The sequence below is a fragment of the Trachymyrmex septentrionalis genome, unplaced genomic scaffold (genome assembly GCF_001594115.1).
Source record: "Trachymyrmex septentrionalis isolate Tsep2-gDNA-1 unplaced genomic scaffold, Tsep1.0 scaffold285, whole genome shotgun sequence".
In the NCBI taxonomy this organism is placed as follows: Eukaryota; Metazoa; Arthropoda; class Insecta; order Hymenoptera; family Formicidae; genus Trachymyrmex; species Trachymyrmex septentrionalis.
The window spans coordinates 43,431-49,872 of record NW_017305446.1 but is presented as its reverse complement, the minus strand read 5'-3'; positions in this window follow the sequence as shown (position 1 = coordinate 49,872).

Here is a 6,442-nt window from a genome sequence, read left to right as displayed (position 1 = left end):
TTATAAATCGACACGTATCACATTTTCGCTACTGTCGATAAAATTGTAGTGTCGATAAATGGATTTGGTGCTACATTCACAAACTGTGAATAAAAATAATATTAATTTACAAAAAAAATGTTTCTTTAATTTATCTTTCTTTTATCTTCTTAAAAGATAAGGTTTTTTAATATATTTTTGGATGCTGAAAACGGTGCCGCAAGTCAAATTTTATTAGCACGTCAGGTTTTCGAAATAACTGAGATTTAATGTGCAATAATGTAACTCTTTTGTAGTATTTAAAGTGTTCTTGTAAAAAAAAATAAACGTTATCTCGAAATTGTAATCAGAAGTCATGAATGTACTGTCCATCCTCTACAAAAGGTATTCTTTTTATCTTACTATCTTACTTTTTAGTTATGAAGGATTCAAGTACAAAGTTTTTCTAAGATAGTAAATTTTTCGTCTTTAACAGTAAAAGTTGTAGACTACGAAGCATATGAAGTATTGAAATTTAAAAAAATGCATTTTTTATTGGACATGAACAATACATTCATTATAACAACAAATTTAATTAATGTAAAAAAAATCATTTTTAAACATTAAAACTTAATTATATTCGAAACTTAACGCTGAAATTTTTTGGCTCACGGCATCGTTTTTAACATTCAAAAATTTAATGCGATGCGAAGTAATGTTCTACTGTAAACAAGTGCAGTATTCATATATAAATGTATGTATACAGGATGTCTGGTAATGTCCGCATAATTTCATGGGCAAGTAGAGCGAACTAAACTAAGTCGAATTTTTTTATCAATTTGTAATTTTCGCAATAGTTAACGAGATATTAATTTCTTACAATTGCTAAATAAGCGGATAAAATCGACGCATAAGACAGCTTTAAGATATTTTTCAGAGTTCTTTATGAAATATCTTGAAGATGTTTCTCAAAAAAACTCTTAAAAATATCTTAAAATTGTTTTGTGCGTTTTAGACGCTCTGCTCATTGATTTATTTAAAAACTGTTGTTTATTAATGCAAAAAACGCCCGAAATAATTAATCCGAATGATATTTATTTATAATAACGTATTATATTTAATTATTAACGATTATTTATTTAAAAATTAAAAATTTGCAGCATACGAGCTCGTATTATTATATTTTGAACTTCTTCTCTCTCGAATTCTCTAAAATTTAACGTGGTTGTCAGAAGAATACAAATAAATTTCACAGAAAAGATGGTTTAACATTTGATGTTTTTTAAACCATTTAATAAACGTCATTTAATAAACATTTAATAAACGTTATAAAAACGTTTACAAGATGCTTATTATATTAACATCTACTACATTTTTTAGTAGTCTAAAAACTATTTTTCTTTAGAGAATAAGGTAACTAAAAAAATTGATTGTCTTCTTGGCTGAGCAGAAACATTATTTCTGTTTCAGTTTAAGCAGCCAAAGTTTTATTTGTACATGCATATAGAGTTAAAATGGTTCTTTATAACGTTAATGCATTCGAGTAGAATCGAACATAATTCCAACACACAGTTGGAGTTTGAAATTATTGTTGAAATGATCATCAATCTCCTATATTCTACTTTAAAAATATTTAAAAGAGTGAAAATGATTAAAACATTTGAATTGTTTGTGTAATAATATAAATATGATATTTTATATTTCTGTTTGTATTTAGTTAACCTTAAACTGAACTATAGATCTTAAACAGAAAATGCCATACTGCTTCATGTGCACGCGAGAACTATGGCTCATGTTTCGAATATTTGTCTACAGTTTAGAAGAAAGGAAAAAAACTAAGGTTATTATTAATAATAATAATTAAGATAATAACAATTTCACAGATATATATTCTTATTATATAAATCCATTGTTGGTTACAATGTAAGGAAAATATAAGAATTCTGCAAAATTACATTGTCAATCATAATGAAATCAAAGGAATATTTGTATCGGATTATGATATGTATTTAAGAACAGTAATGAATCCCTATTTTGACACTTATAATATCATTAATGAAAAGAGAAACTAAATACTTTAAAGGTATTAATTTTATGAATCCAACATGCTCGTTTAATCTATAAACAAATTAATACAACTGAAAAATTGTACAGTGTGAACAAGAAAAGCATTAATACAGCGCGAAATGTAAAACATATTTTAAGAATTTAGAGAAGTGGGTCATGATATCTATAACTGAGGAAACAAAAGATTCGGAACTTGCATTTTGGATTTATAGATGTCTTGGTACAAACTGATTATCTGCATTTTCCCAACGCTATGTATTATACTAAAGTACAATAAATATTCTGAAGTATATGTAACTTAATCGTTGCTGAAATTTTTATATTCTAAAATAAATGTTACCTTCTCTCTCTGCCTCACACACACACACACACGCGCGCGCGCGCGCGTGTGTGTGTATATTTAGCGGAATCTATAACGATAAATTACATTGTATGTATCGATAGTCACAAACTAGAAATTATAAGTAATGATTTCATTGTTAAAGGCGGGAAATTTACAATCTTAGAAAAACTCTGTACTTGAATCCTTCATAACGTGACTAAAAAGTAAGATATTGAGATAAAAAAAATACATTTTGTAAAGGATGAACAGTATATTTATGATTTCTGATTATAATTTATGATAACGTTAATCTTTTTTTACAAGAACACTTTAAATATAATAAAAGAGCCACTTATGCACATTAAATCTCAGTTATTTTGAAGATTTGACGTGCTAGTGAAATTTAACTTGCGGCATCATTTTCAGCATACAGAGAAATCTATAAGAAACATCTTATTTGATTAAAAAAACATTTTTTTTTGTAAATTAATTTGATCTCTATTCACAGTTTGTGTAGCACCAAATTAATACTACAGTTTTATCGACAGTAGCGAAAATGTGATACGTAGTTCACATCAATTTATAAATTTGATGTTGGTGCCGCTAGCGTACGGTGACTTTTGCCTATCACGCGAAAAAGGCCGCCATAGCCTCTCTCAGGTTTCTCTCTGGTATAATATAGTGTCGTCTGTGTCGCTAGGTAGAAAGCTCCCTATATATATGTATATATAGGGTGGGCCATCTATTGGTACGTTTAAAAATGCGATCAAATGAGCATACATTGATATTTTTTATTAATTTTTTTTTTGTTGTGAAGCTAAAAGTATCCGCGTCAAGAATGAAAAACGATTTCGTTCATGTGGCTCCCTCTACTGGCCTTACAGTATGCCATTCGGTCACCCCAATTATTCAAAAACGTACCAATAGATGGCCCACCCTTTATATATATATACATATGTATATAGCTTATTTCTATGCTATTTCTATCGCTATTCTTGTTACTGTCTTATCTCACATTGTATCTAGGGCACAGTATATACAGTAGCGCAACTCCTTGTCGGCACCTTTGATGTGAGCGCGGCCAAAATGGAGTGCGCATGCGCGAAATAAGCAAGTTACCTAGATTGCCATGGTTACAAACTTCTTTCTCTTTTCATCCTTTTTTCGCTCTGTCAAATCTCATTAGAGTTATTCGCGTCGCACTCCAAAAAATGCGTTGGAGTGAGCTGTTATAGGAGCATATTAGAGCATGCAACGCGAATAAACCTACAATTACAATGAAATAATCTGAACTTAATGAAAATTAATTGTAAAAATAAATTGTAAACATATTGAAAAATAAAGAGAAAATGTAGAAAAATATTAGAAAAAAATATTAAATTATCTTTAAAACATATATTTATAAAGAGAAATATTCAAATATTACATAATTGTAAACATATTCTACAAAAATGTTTTGAGTTGATATAAAAGAAAATTTATATATATGTATATGTCCAAAAAATAAATTTAAAATACAATAAATAAAAAATTTAATATATTTTATATAGAAAAGATATATATTAATTAATACAATATATTAAAATAATTTTGATAATTATGCTGACATATAATATTCTTTTTTTTTCACAATTTTTTGGAGTTGACACAGCATCTGAAACAGAGAGCTAAGATCCAAGTGCTCTTCCAAGAGAAGAGCTAACCTATATAATTATATAAGTTAACTATTCTCTCAAAAAGAAAACTTTCTTGCTCGGTTTTCTTCTTTATTTTCGTTCACTTTTTTACTTCACTTCACTTTTTCACGAGACTAGTCTCTTGAGGTTTTTCACACAACAAATGGACAATGTAGGTTATATTTCCCTCTAAATTTCTGCTCTCAGCTCTTTAAATGAAACATTGAAACAGTCATTTAAATAGAAAGACAGCAATAAAGAAGGAGGAAATGAGACGGGACAACTTGCTTATTTCGCGCATGCCCACTCCATTTTGGTCACGCAAAAATCGGGAGAGTTGCGCTACTGTATATACTGTGTCTAGGGCTTTACGTAAGTTACACCGCATGTAATGGCACTCTAATTCTTTCAACTTTGTGTATTGTATATTCTGGCGAAAAAATTTCTATGCCAAGGTACGCTAAAAATACATCTTTCTACTTCTGACTGTAATGTAGAATCGCGTTATTAAACATAGAAATAACTACGCCAAACTATGTGGAAGATGTAAAATGATGTACTTGGACCTAGTTAGGCATAGAAAGTACGCCAAAGTACGCGCAACTAATAATCATTACTTCCTGAACTACGCGTTTCTATGCCGAACTACGTCAAACTAATTTTTATTCTTTCGTAATATTTCAAGTATGCCATTCTATGCTTTTTTACGCGGAATTACACTCTACAGTCTGATAGTTGGGCACAGAAATAATAACGGCAAATTATGCATTTTTACTTTAAAAATGTAAAATAGCGTACTTAAACCTAGTTAGACACAGAAAGGCAACTAATGAATAGTATGCACAACTGATTATTACATCCTGAATTACGCATTTCCATGCCAAACTCCTCTAAACTAGTTTTCATTTTTTCATAAGTATTCGGAGAAAGCATGCCATTCTTTGTCTTTCTACGCAAAATCAAACTACAATCGAATATAATTGGGCACAGAAATAATTATGCCTAACTACGCCAAGCTACGCAGTTGCACAAAAAAATTGTTTCCTGAGGTACGTATTTCTATGCCAAACTATGTCAACGTACAATACTTACCTTTTAATTTTTCCGTTTGTAACAAAGTAAGCTATTCTACGCTATTTTACGCGGAATTTTTACTCACCCGTGAGCATTATGCATCTCCGCCGACAAAGGACCACGGCGGAGATACATAAACTCATAAATAAGAATCACCTGGAAAAGTATATAAGGAGCGCAGTATTTCACATGTGAAGTGAGCCCTCAAAGTTGGGCTTTAATATTAAAGTAGCCATACTACGATGGAATTTTAATTCCATCATGACAGCAACATGATAACATCTTGAATTCATGCCAAATGAATTCAAGATACCATCATGTTAAACAGTACAGTATGAATGTACCCGAAACTATGCTTAGGGTACATTCACGTGTAAGACGTAAATCTTTGGAGAGAATTCTACGTCAAACTACTTCCATAGTTTATTCGCGTGCTTAGGCGTAATTTTTTTAGTTAAGCGTACTTTCGGGCATAATTAGGCATATTTTCTAGCGTAGTTTGGCGTTGTTTGGCCGTGTTTGGTGTACAAAGGCATGAATCAGTTTATTTTGGCGTAGGAGTAGAATTCGTCAAATTACTTCCGTGTTTCAAACCGCGTATTTAGGAATAGTTTTTGGCGTATTTTAGCATAGAAATTTTTCTGCTAGGGTATACTTGCTCGGTCAAGTATATACATACGAATCGAATGTTATCTGAAAGATACTCTAAAAACTCTAAAAGCTGCGATCCACTTGGTTCTTCCAAATGCTTCAAACGCTATGCTTGAATTGGTCCATTACTGTTCCGAATACTACCATTGCTTGTGCCAACGCTCCAGCCAATCCATCGAGGTAAGGCAGTTGGAGCGAAACAGGAGCAAAAACGATGATATATTGATGACATAATCAGAGTTGCTAAAAGCGAAGGAGTTCAAGTGGACCAGTTAGTATTACAAATGCTCTATATCGTTTGAAACACTAACTAGATCGCAGCCTTAAAAATATTTGAGATTTTATAATATAACATCTTTTAGACGTCTCTAAGCTATTATATTCCTTAGAATGCAGTACAGATAGCCCTATTGAGATATATCACAGTTATACCATCTGATCAAATTTGACCCGGACTGGTTAAAAAAAACAATTTTATGTATTTTAATACAAATCTTTATGATCGCCTTCAAAATAGCCTCCTTCTGAGCCAATACAAGCATGCCAACGATTAATCCAATTTTCCATACACTTCTTATAGGCCTCGGCCGGGATGGCCTTTAGTTCCTTCAGCGAATTTCTTTTTATGGCCTCAATCGATTCATGGCGCGTTCCCCGGAGCGGATATTTGAGTTTCGGAAACAGAAAAAAGTCA